This window comes from Diceros bicornis, chromosome X, assembly GCF_020826845.1.
Source record: "Diceros bicornis minor isolate mBicDic1 chromosome X, mDicBic1.mat.cur, whole genome shotgun sequence".
Lineage (NCBI taxonomy): Eukaryota > Metazoa > Chordata > Mammalia > Perissodactyla > Rhinocerotidae > Diceros > Diceros bicornis.
In genome coordinates this window covers 31,580,353-31,598,862 of record NC_080781.1, presented here as the reverse complement: position 1 = coordinate 31,598,862, position 18,510 = coordinate 31,580,353, and positions in this window count along the sequence as shown.

Here is an 18,510-nt window from a genome sequence, read left to right as displayed (position 1 = left end):
AAAAGAAATAATGAATGCATCAGTAGAGTCCCAGAAGGGGAAGAGAGGGACAAAGGAGTAGAAGGCTTCTTTAAAAAAAATGATGGCTGAGAAATTCCCAAACCTGGGGAGAGACTTGGACATCCAAGTTTGTGAAGCTAATAGGTCACCTCAAATTTTTGATCGAAAGTGATCTTCTCCAAGACACAATAATAAAACTGTTTAAAGCCAAAGACAGAGAGAAACTTTTAAAAGTAGCAAGAGAGGCAGAGGAAGTCAAGATGGTGGCGTAGGCAGACTCGGAACTCGCCTCCTCCCGTGGACACAGCCAATTTACAACTACTCGTGGAAAAATTACCACTGAGACAGAACTGAAAACTGGATGAGAGGAACTCCTGCAACAACGGACAATCCTAACTGAGGTGGAAGAGGCAGAAACTCCCTTCTGGAGAGGAAAAACGCCGCCTTCACAAGCTGCAACGCCTCACGGCCGCCCCGGAGCCACCCACAGGTCCGCAGCCTCCCTGGAGGCGTGGGGCCCTGAGCCGGGAGCGCCCCCACTGTGGGCATTTTGTGGACCCAGCACAATCGAGACGAGTGGCAGAATATCTGACTTTGCCTGCCACTAAAACACTGGGGAGTACCCCAGAAAACCTGGTTCACAAAGAAAGTAAAACCGGCTCTTAAAGTGCCCACGCGCAAACACACCCGTTTTCGAAAGCATCCTAAAATCACCAGAAAGAAAGGTGCACAGTGCTTTGGTGAAAAGAGACTCACCTAATAGGCCCTGAGTGCATCTCGGTGAGAGGTGAGACCTCTCCAGGGACTGGGACATTGGCGGGGCCGTTGTTGTGGCCTGGTGTGAGCGTGATGACACAGACGCCATTGGAGTTCTCCCTGAGGCCTGCTAGCCCAGGGTCTGCCCCACCCACTAGAGCACCGATTTAATCCAGCTCAGCCAGGGCAGGCAGCCCACCCTAGAAACTGGCCCCACCCAACAACAAGCCCTCAGGCAACTTGTGGGCCTGCATAGATTGGTGACTGGATTCTCTGCAGCCTGGCAACTGAGCCGAATTGAGCCTGGCAGGGTGTGCACAAGGAGCCGGTGGAGAGTGTGGGGTGGTCGCAGAGTGGGTGGGGCTCCCGCCGTGGAGAGACTGGGTCCGCTTGGGGAGGTCAGGGTGCGCACACGGGGCAGGACTGTGTTGACTGTGTGTGTGGACCTGTGGGCGGCAGGGCTTGTCAGCTGCAGAAGACTTGTGCTTCTCAAAGACCCACATAGGGGGTTTGCCCCACCTTCCAAAGCCTGAAACAATTGGGTGCTCCTGTGCCTGAGGCCAGCCACACCCAGCTGCAATCCTCAGAGAGCTGACAAGAGACCTAAAGGCTGGAGGCTTAGGCCCTGAGCCTAACAACCTGTCACGCTGGGGGCCTACTCACTTAAAAGAAATACTGCACCACAAATGTGGTATTAGAACTTGCAGCCAACTGTGCTGGGGCTCCCCACACCTGATAAAGAGACTGAAAGCCCCACAACAACTACAAGCAGCTGAGCATTACAACAGCTGGCCAGGAGCATAACTCGGCCAACCTGGGCGCCTACAGGGAGAGCAAACAGGCCACAACAGAAGGACACACATAGCCCACATAGGGGTCACCCCTGGAACATTGAGAAATGAGGGAAGCACACTGCAGGCCTCCTAAGCCCTCACTTACATAAGGTCACCTATCCAAGAGCAGGAGACGTAGCTGACCTACCTAATACATAGACACAAGCACAGGGAAAGAGGCAAAATGAGGAGGCAAAGGAATACATTCCAAGTAAGGGAACAGGACAAAAGCCCAGAAAAGGAACTAAGTGAAACAGAAATGAGCAACCTACCTGACAGAGAGTTCAAACTAAGAGTGTTAAGGATGCTCACTGATCTGGGGAGAAGAATAGATGAACTCAGTGAGAATGTCAACAAAGAAATGGAAGATATAAAAAAGAACCAATCGGAAATGAAGAATACAATACTGGAAATGAAAAATTCACTAGAGGGACTCAAAAGCAGAGTAGAGAATACAGAAGAACGGATCTGTGAGCTGGATGAAAGACTAGAAGAAATTACCCAAGGTGAACAGGTAAAAGAGAAAAGAATTAAAAAGAGTGAGGACAGTCTAAGGGACCTCTGGGACAACATTAAGCACACTAACATCCATGTTATAGGTGTCCCGGAAGGAGAAGAGCGAGACAAAGGGGCAGAGAATCTATTTCAAGAAATAATAGATGAAAACTTCTCTAACCTAAGAAAGAAAACAGACATCCAGGTACAGGAAGCACAGAGAGCCCCAAACAAGATAAACCCAAAGAGGCCCACACCAAGACACATCATAATCAAAATGTCCAGAATTAAAGATAAAGAGAGAATCCTAAAAGCCACAAGAGAAAGTCAAGTTACATACAAAGGAAACCCCATAAGGCTATCAGCTGACTTCTCAGCAGAAACCTTACAGGCTAGAAGAGAATGGCACGATATATTTAAAGTGCTAAAAGGAAAAAACTTACAGCCAGGAATACTCTACCCTGCAAGGTTATCATTCAAAATGGAAGGAGAGATCAAAATTTTCCCAGATAAACAAAAATTAAAGGAGTTTGTCACCAAGAAACCAGTGTTACAAGAAATGTTAAAGGGACTGATTTAAGGGGAAAAGAGAAGACCACAGATAGGAAAAATTATCTATTTCCATGATAAGAGGGTAATGGATACAAATGCACAAAAAACCTTTTATAAATGAACTGGATCAGAGAGCAGTAGGAAGGAATTCAGGGTGGTAACTAAGGTTTAAATCAGGCCTTAAACTATTAGGATGTATTAGACCAGGAAGGTTAACCACTGTAACTACCAATCCCCAAATCGTATTGGCTTAATATAACTCAAATGTAGCGCTGGCTCATGCAACAGTTCAACATGGGTGTTTGGTGGGTGGCCTTTGATGGAATGATGCAGGGACCAGCTTCATACCTTCTTGTAGCACGGCACCTCATAGGACCTCAGGGTCTCCTGCTGGGTTTTCTTTTTCTGCCAGAAGAAAGTGAAGGACAGTGCAAGAGATATTTTGATGGGTTGGATCTGGAAGTGGTGTCTATAATTTCCATCAGCATGGTCCCATCTGCTGCAAGGAAGGTCAGAAAAGGTACATATGAATAAAAGGAAATTGGTTTGGTAAATAACCATCCAGTGTCCATGATACATGAGGTTATAAGCATAACAGGCTGAACCTGAAAACTTCCTAAGATTAAATAACTCAGACACCATGGATGGCTTTGGTATTAGTGACTGTATACTAATGGCAAAACAACAGATTATAGTGTTGGGAAGTTTGAGGTATGATGGTATGTGGTAGCCAAAGCTGATTGTGACAGTGGGAGGAGAGAGTGCATTTTATATCTACACTCCCTCATACCCTTCTCACTTCTCTCCCCCCAAATAACCACAATGACAGGAACCAAAAGACAACCTGACAAGTTACGACTGGACCAGCAAAGGTATTACTGTATCAGTAAACAGGAATGACATGGGACTGTTGAAAGCACCTGCCTTTAACAGTGACACTCTGAGGTAGGGGTAGTGTGGAGTGAAATCTGGCTCTGTGGGTTTGCATATGGTGAGTCACCTTGGCAGGGCAATAGAGGTTTGGGGAAAATCTCCCCAGATTTCTGTGCATGAGCATTAGTCTCTGGCTTCACTGTGAGCTACCTGGCTTCCATTGGTGGATGCAGAATTGCTCAACTTCTGGTTGCGTTTCAACTCCAAACAAGATCTAACAGAATACAATATTCCAGTAAGTGGTCTCTGACCCATATACCAGGAGTGGGATGATCCTGGTGATGAGTCTATGGGAGGAGGGGCGAATAGTCTTGCAGTGCTGATATGGGACCTCATAGAAATGCTGACTTTATTATTAAAATCATTGTGACCGTATTTGCAGCCCTAGCATGTGAAGAATTAGAAAAATTTTATTGCTGCCCGTTATGGGAAGAATGAAATTGATCATCATAAAATATACCCCAATTTTACCACCAGAGTGATGTAGCTGTGCCCTTCCACAGTTTGTATGTCTACTTGGCAGGGCTTTCATTATCCCATAACTTCTGAGTCCTCTGAAGCAGCACATAGATATATGCAGGGGCTGACTTTCCTTTACTCAGAAAGAAACTGACCTTGAACATTGCCATCGGCTGGCAAAATAATGATCCCATTTCCTGTCAAAATAAGCTATCCATTTGCTCCAAACATGTCTGTTGTAGAAGATGAAAAAACAAGGTTAAATAAATCCCCGAACCAAGAAAGCTTGAGTTCGAAAATAGCACGGTTTGTACCCTGAACGCTGGGGCATTGTTTCATGCCAGTCCTTTTTGTTTTCTCTCACAAAGCTGCCAGGGCCACGTGGTAGAAGAGTGGTGAACCAATGTTCTCCTGGAATAAATCTGGCCACAGTCAGTTTTCATTTGTATATTCTGCTTTTCATTATCTTCAAATTTCCTACTTGTGTTTTTTCACAGTGAGTACAAGGTGTTCTATTTGTGCTCAGTGTGCCTGAAGAGAAGCTTGACTCACAGGGGCTCCAACTCTGATGCTCATGCCCTAGGTTTCATGCTCTGTAATCTAGACGAGGTTGTAAATCCTTGACTTTGAACATGAGATTCTCTGTCCCCACAACAACAAACCACACTGCTCACAAGTCCACAGATTCTCAAGAGACTCCACTGATTTATTATAATGAATTGGTCCTCGTCTCTGCCCTCTGAGATTTATTGGCATTAGATGTTGTAAATCATCTAGAATCAGGAATTGGGATCTAGAATTTGAGTTTTGCATTGTATTTTGGAAGTATTCCTAAGGCAGAGAGAGAAACTAGGTGGGTACTAATCAAGCAAGGGAGATCCAGATCTCAAATTTCAGGATGAGATGTCAATGGGTGTTATATTTAAATAACAAATAGGATTGTTCTCCACAGCCTGAGTTCCAGGTCCTCCTGGGTAAAATAAGTTGCTTTTAGGAATGGAAAAAAGTTTTATCATAAATCCAAACAAATCTCAGGAATGCAAATAGAAGGGGACACTGGGGCTCTCTCCACCCAAAAAGCCACCAAGATTTACTACGTAAACAATTCCAGTGTATGGTAAAACAAGAAGGCAATGATGGTACTCCAGGTTCTGTCTTACTCACATATGCCATGGAGATGAGGTCCAGCAGCAATATGTGCACTCCTGAATGAGGCCCTAGAGAAGGCCAAGTGAAAGAGTCCTACACAGGATTCCTAAAAAGCAAGTCAGGATGGGTTCTGTATATGTGCATTCGGGGAACGAGCCTCCAGTGAGGGCCAAGTGAAAAGGAGTCCTATGCTAGATTCTTAAGAGGAGTGTACAGGAAGTGGCCAACTTATGTGCACTCAAGGCATCATAGACGAGAGAAGGCGTGGTGAAAGGGCATCCACCGCAGGATTCCTAAGATCTAAGGAGGGGAAGTTGTCTGCATGTTTGCACTCAGAAATCAGACCCAAGAGAAGGCTAAGTGAAAGGAATTCTATGCTGGATTACTAACAGGAAAGGGAAGGAGAGCACCAGCATGTGTGCTCCCAGGGAAAAGGCCTGAGAAAAGGCCAAGTGCTTTCACTGGCTCCTAACATGGATTCCTAAGAAGTAAGGATGGGAAGTGTCCTGTCTGTGTGCACTCAGGGAATCAGCCCCAAGAGAAGGTCAAATGAGAGGAGACCCAGGCTGGATTCCTAAAAGGTAGGGGTGGGAAGAGGAGAGGACACGAGGGTAGGAGCTCTTAGGTACATCCGTTATCAACTGATGAACAGAATTTGACCAGATGTCATAGAGGGAGAAAGTGAATCTTGGCTAAGCTCTTTTGTTTCCTCCACTTTTGCATCAGGGCAGTGAATGCCAGAGCTACTGCTCCCTTACTGTATTTATTTATGAGAGTTCACATTATTTAAAACAATGGGGTACCTTTTCTTATAGGTCTTTGATTAGACGTAACCCCAAGTCGAAAACATTCCAGGATGCAATGTATTGATAATATATATCCCAGGGATGGAAAATAAGCCACAATGAAGTGATCAACCTGGACTGCAAAGGTAGTCTCTTAGGACACAATTCTCCATGGGTCTCTCGTATTTCTGCACATCTTATTAACAGAGACTCTAAGTGCCTTTGTTTTAGACTATCTTTTCAAGGATGCTTGCATAATGAACAGCCTTGGAAGATAGAGGTAGTATCTCTGGAATAAAGGGGAGTTTTTCTTACTGTCCAGTACAATAAACACAATATTTCCCTCTGGATCAAAGGGAAGGCATGTTCACTGCCCATTATAAAATGATTGAGATTCTCTAATCTCAGGGCTGCTCTCCTGAAATGCAACTTACTGTTTGTGCAGACATCCATATAGACCCATTTGTTGCCTCTATGGAACTTGGGGCAAAGGGAACTGATGCAAATATTCTGATGCTCATGCTACTTGCTGTGCCGTGAATAATAATTTCGTTTATCTCTGACACAGGAGTCTCCTGTTTTCTGACAGTATCTTTGAAGCAGACTAACTTATTAGCTTGCAAGTAGAGTAAATTCTGAGACCCTTCACAATTGTTGACACAGCCTAGGTGGAAACATGAGTCCCAAGCTGAAATATAAGCATATTAGTGATCTAGAGTTTTCACCTTAGGGTACTTTGTTGTGGTTTACAAAAATTGATTGCTCACCAAGAACTCAAGACCTATATATGTACTATATATTACTCTATTAGAGGCTTATGACTGTGTTGAATTGTTACCCGAACTAAATCATGAAGCTGAGAATAAAGGACAAGTTTAGATCACACAAAAAACTTCCTGAGAAAACATGCATTATTTGAGGTCTATAATATGTCCATATTGATAGCTAGAAATAAATAATTCGAGGGGACAAATAAAAGGGCAATTAACAGAAGGAAATTCAGTGTACATAAATTATATGCAAATTTAATTTAGGCAAATTCAATCTTATGTTTTTAGGAGAGAGAGTGATAGTAAAGAATGAGAGTGACAAAGACTGAGAATGAGGGGAGAGAGAGAGAATGGGGGGGGATAGAGAAAGGGAGAATAAAAGTTCAAATAATGTGGACAATTCAGTCTACCATTCCAGTAAACATATATCCTAGAGGGAAAATAAGGTGAGAAGCGTGAATATGCTGTTACATTGGCTGGTCCCTGTTCAGGCACACCTCTCATAAAGTGAGCAGCTATTTGTTTTGAGTGTGATTCTAGTGTTTAAAGATGTATGATTTTCATAAAATATGTTTTCTAAGAGCCAGCCAGTCACTTCATTTGGTGCTAAACTAAAGAAACAGCAAGCTACTCCCATGCTTAGGAAAAATCGTGTGTTGGACTTTTTAGGTAATTTTTTAGCCTCTAATGTGTCACCTTCCTAAGGAATTTTCAACGTAATTTTGACTTAATATAATGACTTTTGTTCCTAACTCTTCAAACACTTCTTTCTCAGCATAAGATATGGAGCCATGACTGTATCCATCAGAAATCAGCACAACAGATGCCACCCTAAGCATCTCAAGTAGAAAGGGATTTAATATAGGGAATTAGTGTATTAAATACCCATTGAACGTGCTAGAAAAGTAAAAGTCAGAAATAATACTCTCGGCTGTCAGGAAATCCGGAAGTGCTCTCAGCTGCCTGCAGGACTAAAGCAAGTGATTTCCAGGAGCTCACTCTAAGTCTACTGCAAACTCCTGTTTGCAATTTTCCAAGAGTCTCTTTTTAATGCTGCTGGGGATAATAATATCTTCTACTTCTCTTCTGCCTTCCAAATCTGACATGGATGCTTCTTATTGACAAAATTTAACCTGGAACTCCACTGGCAGTAGAGTCTTAAAAATGTAGTTCTGAAGCTTCTCCACTGTGGTACAGAAGTATAAATCAGGGTCTGGATCATGTTGATTTGACACAATCTGGCACACTCTACCCCTCTGACAAGTCAATATCTATACACACCATATTTAACTTTCACATGACAAAAATGGCAACAAATCCTGCTTTTACCTAACACAATGTGGTTATCTCTGATATAAATAAGACACCCTCACTTTCTACCCCCAATATGAAACTCTAAAGTCCCAACATTCCTTATTCATTTTTCTGTGATATTTATTCCCCTTCTGTTTCAGCCACGGTCCTTTTTTGATGTTCTGTAATCTTTAAGATGAAATTACAAAGTTAACCACCCTTGAGTACACATTATAGAAAATAGTATGTGAAAACAGGGGACATAAATTGATTAATATATATGAATATATGACAAAGCAAGGAAATAAATCTAATGTCTTGATTTCTACAGTTGGTCACAATGTAGGTGTTTATAACTTCTTTCTTCCATTACCCAAGTTTACCTTACCTCACAGCCATCATGGTTGTTTACATTTATTCCTAAAGGATGTGAGTCCTTCAAGATCCTGTCTGCATTGGGTTGCTATATATTCCATCAATTTTTAACAGTAGACACAGAAGTACAAAGAGGTCCTCCAGAGAATGACTTGAATCCCATATTCAACACATATCCACCTTGATCCCACAGTGAAGCAGAAACCCTACTTTCTCTTAATAATCAGGATCAATTAACACAGGAAATAGTGTAGTATTTTGCCTGTTAATTAACTGGTATGCTGAATCTTAAATGGATCATTTGGCAATTTCAGTTTTCACATTATTGGGAGAATTGTTGTGGTTCTAGTGGAACTAATACTCTTAAACCAGCAGAGCTCTCAATGATGTAAGGGATTAATTGTAATCAATCTGCCACCTTGTAGGTCACTGCCCTCTCCCTCACAGTAGTGCCATGCTGGGTTCTCAGTTATTTGTCTTTGCTACTGGCAGATTGGTCACTCAGCAGTGGGAGTAGAGAATCAGCAGGAAAACTAAGAAATGGTGACTTACCTAAGGTAATGGAAAATCACAGCAAGCTCTTTTTCTCATACTTAGGTATTGTCAAACCTAGATTATTGCTCACATCATTTATATAAAGTTTTGTCCCCATTGGATAAAAAAAAATCTGCAAATAAATCTCTGCATTTTCTTTCCCATTCATATCTCATTGGCTCCCAAGGAATTTGAAGACAAAATTCTCTTTAAGATTGTGCAGCCAGATTATTCTATACTGTCTCAAATGGCTAGATCACATGCTTTCTTCTGGCTTTCTCACATTGGAAGCTGGAAAGTTGTCTCAAAATAGAAAATTTGAAACTTGTCTCAAAATATTTGAGTTTTAATGGGTGCAATATTGATATTGCCAAAATAATTTAATAAATAATAAGAGTAAGCAATTCTAAGGTACTTAAATCACTATAAATTCTATACATGTAATGAGTCATTTAACCCTCATAACACCCTTAGGAGGTATGTACTAAGTTACACCCATTTTACAGATGTGGAAACTAAGGCAAGGTGGTTAAGTTACTTGTCAAAGGTCACACAACTACAATCTGATGGAGTGGGGCTTCAAACTCAAGCATTTTGATTTCAAAGTGCATGCTTCTATCCTCTTAGCTATAAGTCTCACACTCAGCCTACGATGGCACTTTTTTGCTAATCTCATTTGGAACTTTCATTATTAATCTACCTCTTAGTTTGCTGTAGAATTTCTCTAGGAGAAAAATCAGTACATAGCCTAAAAATGGTCACGTTTATAAGATGTCGAGGGCCGGCCCCGTGGCTTAGCGGTTAAGTGCGCACGCTCAGCTACTGGCGGCCCGGGGTTCGGATCCCAGGCATGCACCAACGCACCATTTCTCCGGCCATGCTGAGGCCGTGTCCCACATACAGCAACTAGAAGGATGTGCAACTATGACATACAACTATCTACTGGGGCTTTGGGGGAAAAAAGGAGGAGGATTAGCAATAGATGTTAGCTCAGAGCTGGTCTTCCTCAGCAAAAAGAGGAGGATTGGCATGGATGTTAGCTCAGGGCTGACCTTCCTCACACACACACACAAAAAAGATGTTGAGTTAAGCCATATTTTATATCTTTATCTTAATTTAAATCTTAACACAAAATTTTTGAATTTAGGCATTGATAACCTGTTATTTTAATCATCATTAGAGCTTACAAAAAACCTTCTGATTTTATTTTGGCACTGTTCAGTTTCCTTATAATCAATTAATCAGATATAGTCTCAAATAGTATATATCCAAGGGCTTTGATTTACCTAGAGATTTTCCTATGTCCATTTATTCCCTCACTTAAAAAAATCATCATGCTATTTTATGGTATATTGAAGCTTTTATAACCTTTTGACTAATCTCTGAGCCTGGATATCTAAGCAGTTTCAGAAAATTAAATTGGTGAAGATGGAATAAAAGCATTGCAATATTCCTGATCACATGAGTGAGCCCTGGTTAATATGTGTGTTGCTACCAAGTGTCGGTTCAACTCGGTATATTAAATTCGAGGGAGAATTGATAGAATAGCAACCAAATGAATGTTTGCCAAATATGTGGGACAGCTATTGGCTTCCCAGCTGCTACTCTGGAGTCATTTAGGCTTTCAATTGAGCACATGGGAAGTTGAGACAGGGAGGCAAGACATGAGAAATACATTCCCACTTTTATCAGTGCATTCCATCCCTGCCTACAGATATTTACAAACAATGTAAAGACCATGCCAGCAATATTAATTGAAAACATTATTCTAAAATTGTTTATAGCATCCTGCATCTGTGCATGGTCTGAGAGATACAGTATTGGCAATGTACATGGATCCATATTTTAAGAGGAAAATCTAAATGATACTTTAATAAGGTATCGAATTGAATTACCCTGGGGTGCTTTTGTGAATCCATAACCACAGATCAAACCTTCCTCTCCTTCTCTGAGGCAAGCAAGGAGTTGTACCTCTTTAGTAAACAAAACAGCTGCACTAGCTCTTTAAATATCAGTACGATTAGCATAAAGAACTGTAACAGAACAAAATGGTCACAGCCAACAAGCCACCTACAAACACTTCATATTCAAAGGAAGAATATTAGCATTTAATCATGGAGATAGTCACACTTTAACAATGACATTTTTAAAATTATCATTACTGAGAAAGAAGGACTGTGACTGATGTGTAAAAGGAAAAAAACACCATCCCAACAGTCAGAAAGAATCTTCACAAGGACAGACAGCATAAACTGGAGAGCCAGTATAAGCTTCACCTCAAATATTTATTTGATCTGGGTTGCTCCTTTGATCTACATAAAATAAAACACAATTCTCTCTTCTCTCATTTGCCTATTTCTTTTCTCATCTTTCCTTTCTGCTCTTTAAGACTATCTAACTTTAATTTCCCACTTTTCTTGCATCTATTTGTGGGTTGAATTGTGTCTCCCAAAAAGATATATTCAAATCCTAACCACAAGTACCTGAGAATGTGACCTTATTTGGAAATAGGATCTTTCCAATTGTAATCGAGTGAAGATGAGGTTATACTGGATTAGGGTGGGCCTTAAATCCTTATTTCCTTATCCTGGTGTCCTTAATAAGGAGAGAGAGACACAAGGGAAGAAGACCAAGTGATGATGGAGGCAGAGGTTAGAGTCCTGCATCTTAAAGTCTATTTTGTCTGGTGTTAATAGACCCATTTCAACTTTCTTTTCACTAATATTGATATATCTATTTCCATCTTTTAACTTTCAACCTAGTTGTATCTTTGAATCTAAAGTGGGTGTCATACAGAGAACATAGAGTTGGATCTTGTTTTTTTTTTTTTTTTTAAATCAATTATGCCATTTCTGCCTTTACATTGGAGTGTTTGATCCTTTTTCTTTTAATGTAGTTACAAGTAAGGTAGGATTTATGTCTGCCAACTTGCTGTTTCTTTTCTGTAGGTCTTAAGTAATTTTTATCCTCTATTCCTCCATTATTGCTTTCCTTTTTGTTACACTATATAACATTTTAATTCCCTTGATTTTTTTTTTTTTTGTGAGGTAGGTCAGCCCTGAGCTAACATCCATGCCAATCCTCCTCTTTTTGCTGAGGAAGACTGGCCCTGAGCTAACGTCTATTGCCCATCTTCCTCCTTTTTTGCCCCAAAGCCCCAGTAGATAGTTGTATGTCATAGTTTCACATCCTGCTAGTTGCTGTATGTGGGAGGCCGCCCCAGCATGGCCAGACAAGCGGTGTGTCGGTGCGCACCTGGGATCCGAGCCCGGGCTGCCAGTAGCAGAGCGCGCACACTTAACCGCTAAGCCACAGGGCCGGCCCCTAATTCCCTTGATTATTTACCTTAAAATATTTTTTGAGTTATATTATTATTGGTTGCCCTGGTGGTTACAATTAGCATATAAACTAAACTATCCAGTTTGGATTAATACTAACTTAATTCCAATAGCATACAGAAAATCTGATCCAAGATAGCTGTGCCCCAGCCTTTTTAGTGTTATCACCATTGCAATTACCTTTTCATACATTGTAAACTCATCAACGCAATTTATATTTGTTCCCTTTTGTAACTGTATTTTAAGGCAGATAGAAGAGGCATAAAAATATACATTTATACTATCTTTTATATTTACTTATCTTTATCTTTAGTGGTGCTCTTTATTCCTTCATGTGGATTCAAGTTACCATCTAGAGTCCTTTAATTTCAGCCTGAAGGACTCCCTGTACTATTTCTTGTAGGGCTGGTTTACTAGCGACAGATTATCTCAGTTTTTGCTTTTCTGGGAAAGTCTTAATTTAAGTCTTATTTTTGAAGGTTAATTTTGCTGGCTATAGAATCCTTGGTTGATAGTCTTTTTATTCAGGAATCAAATATATTATCTACCACCTTCTGGCTTCTGAGGAGTCAGGGATTGGAGTAGGCCAAGCTAAAATATAACAAATCCTGCTATTCTTACCAAGGCTCCACAGTTTTTCTTGAATAAATGCTACACAGATTTTTCTAACCCGTTGGTTAATTTCCAGAGTTCTAAAAAAGTTGATTTTCACTTTTTTTTTTTTTTTTGCCAATATTTCAATGTTTTTACAGGGGAGTGAATTTATGGAGTTCCTCATTCCACCATTCTGGAAATCCCACCCTCTCTATATGTATTGTAAAGCACATGCTTGTTTATCAATTATATAAATAACAAAGTGTTTTAGATCTTGATCCAAACAAGGGTGAGAATAAGGCACATTCAATCACTTTTCTGGGTATAAAATGTTTTATTGGGGAAAGCCCATTTTCATGATTGTAAGTAGCATCATGATTTCAGTGATTTATGTTGTAAATTTTTAGTCATCAAGAGCAAGTCACTGTATCTTTGGTACAAACTATCGTAAGAATAGAGACAATTAAATGTTTTTTGGTAGTTCTTGCTCTCTTCATATATGAAGAATTCCCTTTATTGCAATAATAGGCATACTGGTAGAGTTGAAAACTCCTGAAACATTGCTCATTTATCTATGTTTCACTTAGCTCCTCCAAACACATGATATGATAATATCTGGATGTAAATAGAATTGATATTTTTTACTTGTCTTTATTCTGAGGACGATAAAGAGAAGTATGGACACTAAGCATTGATAGTACCTAGACCAGCCTTGTTTTGGGCCCATGTTGTACTTTCCATCTCTCTGCCATAATGGACACTCTCTTATTGGGCCCACTGCAGCAGCTCTGGGTATTCAAGGAGAAGCTTTCTGGTCTATACACAGCATCATTCACCCTCTCCACTTAGTTATTAAGAGCATCCTGTGATATGAAGGCCCTCTTACGGGCATTAAAATGAGATATAATGATCTGAAAACTTTTTGCCTACTCACATAGGCATATACAGATGCCTTTCCTGAAAATCTTTCCCAAAATGTTCCAATCTTGTCCCTTCCAGAACTCTGACCAATGAGCCAGGACATATCCCATTGCCCAGGAGTCCATATATATCTGTTCTTAAGGCTGCCTCTCATTTCATATGAAGTAAATGAAGAAGTGAAGTGAACTATTCACAGATCTACCACTTGGAAGACCTCCCTTCACCATTGTACTTTATGACTACCCCTAGGATTATCCCTGAATAGGGCTCTAGTGAAGCAGCAGTCCAGTTTCATGTTGACTCATCTGTGAATCAAGCCCAAAGTCCTTTCTTATTCATCATTTGATTGTACTGAATTCCCCATGAGGTCATAGGAGTAAGTTTAGAAGACGATTGGTGCAATAGAATTAGGTGATATGGGAGTCTTGGCCATATGTTCATATAACTTACTTTTATCTTTGGGCCTGCGCCTGCTTGGTTCTGTTCCCAGCCCTTTATACAATGGTTTGGTTTTGTGCCTATCATAATTTATGAGTCAGTGAATTTGGTAATACTCATATAATTATGGGCAGATCCAGTTGCACCATCACTTAGTGTGGACAAGAGGAAATGCTAAAGCCTAGAGAAATGCTCTCAGATCCTATTAGGAAACCAGAAAAATCCTTGATACCAAAACCTGATAAAAGCGTTATAAGAAAAGATAATTGCAGACCCATGTCCTTCATAAATACAGACAAAATATCCTCAATAAAATATTATAGACATGAATATCCAATATATTAAGAAACAAAATATCACAGTCTAGAGGATTTTATATAAATAATGCAAAGTTGGTTCAACATTTAAAACCAAAGTAATTTACCAAAATAGCAGAATAAAGAAGAAACATCATAAAATAATCTTAATAGATATAGAAACATTTGACAAAATTAAACATCCATCAATGATTAAAATCATTAAAATGCTCTCGGCAAACCAGAAATACCAGGAATCTTTCTCAGTGTGATAAAAGACATTTATAAAACAACATATACTTACAATGTTCTTACTGGTGAAAAAATGTATGCTTTCCCATTAAGCACAGGAAGAAGCAAGTAATGACCATTCCTGCCATTTCTTTTCAATATTATACTAGAGGTGCTATCAAGTACAGTAAGGCAAGAAGAAGTAATATCTATCTGCATATGGCACAATTGCCTAGTTAGTGAATTACAAGATTACAGAAATAATTAGAATTGATAAATTTAGCAGAGTCACAAGATATGTGGTAAAAACTCAATGTATTACTATGAACTAGCAAACAACAATTGGAATATAATTAGCTTCAAAAAATACAAAATAACTTTAACAAAATATGGGCAAGAGATATAACATGATCATGGATAAGAAAACTCAATACTGCTAAGATGTCCAGGCTCCTCAAATTCACCTATAGATTCAGCGCAATCATAATGAAAATACCAGCAGTCTATTTTGCAGAAACGTACAAGCTCATTCTAAAATTATGTGGAATTGTAATAGATCTAGAATAGTCAAGACAATCATGCAAAACAAGAAAAAAAATCAAAATATCTATACTCTGATTCAAGACCTAGTATAAATCTATAGTAACAAGACAGTGTGGTGTTGGCATAAAATAGACATGTAGATCAATACAACAGAATACACAGTCCAGAGATACACCCACACATGTGGTCAGTTAATTTTCAACAAAGGTGTCAATCTATTTCAATGGGAAAAGGATAATCTTTTTGACAAACGGAACTATGGTGCTAGAAGAGTTGGATACCTAGAAGGAGAAAAATACATCTTAACTCATATATCATACAAAAAAAGAGTAATTCATAATAGGTCAGACCTAAACATTAAAACTATAACGTTTTTAGAAAAAGAGAAGGAAAAAACTCTGTGATATTAACACATCTTTGTGTCCTTAAGACATCTTCTACAGCATACAAAAAGCACAAAACATAAAATAAAAAATAAACTGCATCAAAATTGAAAATCTCTGCTCATTAATGAAAAATGTTAAGAAAACTAATAGACAAAGCTGTAACCTGTGGGAAAATATTCCCAAAGCACTCATCTGACAAAGGACTGTATCTTGAAAATAAATATAAATATTATTTATATTTTTAAATAATATAAATATATATAATAAACATAAATGTATGTATATTTTACAATTCAATAATAAGAAGACAAATGACAAAAATTGAGGAAAAATTTGAAAAGACACTTCCAAAAAGAACATATAGGAATGGCCAACAATGTGAAGCACATGTGAAGATGATCAACCTCACTAGTCATCAGGGAAATGCAAATTAAAACCACTATATGATGCCAATACACATCTCCCAGAAGACCAAGTGTTGGTGCAGATATGGAGCAGTTGGAACTCTCATACTTTGCTAGAGGCAACCACTTTGGGTAACAATCGGGCAATTTCTTATAATATTGAAAATATACTACCATGTAACTCAGCTATTCCACTTCTAGTTATTTATGTAAGAAAAATGAAAGCATATGTCCACATAAAATCTTGAACATATATATTCTTAGCATCCCTATTCTTAATATCCAAAATCTGGAAATAATCCATATGTTAATCAACAGACAAATGGATAAATAGACTTATATTCATATAATAAAAAAGTACTCAGCAATAAAAAAGAATGAACTACTGATACACACAACAACATGGATGGATTTCAAAAACAGGTTTATTCAAAGACGTCTCACACACGCGCACACACACACACACAAACCCAAAAGCCCAGACTATCTACTCTCATTTATTTATGTGTTTAGAAAGGGCAAAATTAATCTACAGTTAAAGAAATCAGAGCATAGTTATCTAGGTCAGGGGGTGGAAACAGTTGACTGCATGGAACATGAGTAAACTTTCTGGGATAGTGGAAAAGCTCTATATTTTGATTAAAGTGCTGGTCAAAATGGTACATAAATTTTTTGAAACTCCTTAAACTGTACCCTTAAAATGAGTGCATATATTGCATGTTAATTTTACTGTAATAAAGTTTATTTTGTAAAATAATTGGAAAGGTAAATAACCATTTGGGTACAATAATATTCATCTCAACACCACTTTCAAAAGCAAAAAGGTTGGAAAAATAGAGATGTGGTCTATTAGTTTGCTAGGGCTGCTGTAACAAAGTAACACAAACTCAGTGGCCTAAACAAGAGGAATTTATTGTCTCATGGTTCTGGAAGATAGAAGTCTGAGATCAAGATGTCAGGGGGCCATGCTCCCTCTGAAGGTGCTAGGGAAGGATCTGTTCCAGGCTTCTCTCCTAGCTTCTGGTACTTCCTTGGTTTGTGGCAGCATTACTCCAATCTTCCCATAGTGTTCTCCCTGTGTGCATGCATATCTGTCGTCACATGGCTTTCTTTTTATAACGACATCTGTCATATTGGATTAGGGGCCCACCTTACTCCAATATGACCTCATCACAACTAGTTACATCTGGAACAACTCTACTTCCAAATAAGATCACATTCTGAGGTACTGGAGGTTAAGACTTCAAAACACAAACTTTTTGTGGGGGACACAACTCAACCCATAATGTGCTTAAAATGAAGCCACATCTGTAAATCAGCATAGTATTCAACTTTTGTGGGTTTTTTTTTTTTTTTTTTTTTTGGTGAGGAAGATTAACCCTGAGCTAACACCTGTTGCCAATCCTCCTCTTTTTGCTGAGGAAGATTGGCCCTAACATCCATGCCCGTCTTCTTCTTTTACTTTATATGTAGGACGCCTGCTGCAGCATGGCTTGATAAACGGTGTATAGGTCCGCGCCCGGGATCTGAGCCTGCGAACCCTGGGCTCCCAAAGCGGAGCATGTGAACTTAACCACTATGCCACCGGGCCAGCCCCGGTATTCAACTTTCATAAATCATATTCCCAATTATAATTAAGGATATTGTCAAATACTAAGTTGTGTTATTAAATGAGTAAAATCAGATTAATATATACACACATATGTATGAATCTATATAAAAATATATAGAGATACATAAATATATATGTGTATATGATGTATGCATATGATTTTTATAAGTACAATTCTGTGCATAAGATAGGCACCACAACATTAACATTTTGTTATTTTTGTGATTGTACAATTATAAATTTCTTGAATGGTAAACTATCCCATAGGGATGGATTTAGCTTTCTGTGTCCTCTCCTTCATTCACCACAACTTCACATGGAATAACAATAGTTCATTACTTTAGATGACAGTTGGAGCTCTTCTACCATGCAAAGATAGTCTGTATCGATAGGATTATTGTATCATTGTTTGAGAAAAGTTTCTCCAAATGTCTCTAGGTGGTAGGAGCATAATAGAAACAATTGATTTCAGACAGGGCACATCAACTGAGGAAGACTGGTTCACTGAGTCTAAAACTTCAGACCCTGTAAACGAGTCATCAGATTCCCTTAAGAATCAATTTAAACTAGCTGTCTTTTATTCATAATATTATTTCAACACAGACCAAAGAGTAGCCAAGTTTGACAGGAAAGCAGCAACTGAGACAGAAAACATTAAAAAGTAAGACTCTCTGAGCATAACAATAGCAATGATTTGATCCTAAATGTACTTTAAACATTTCACATTCATATTTTCAGGTATGGGAAGAAACTAAGAAAAAGAAAACTAAGGTATAATTATATGCAATGCAAAGAAAATAATCTCTTTTTTGA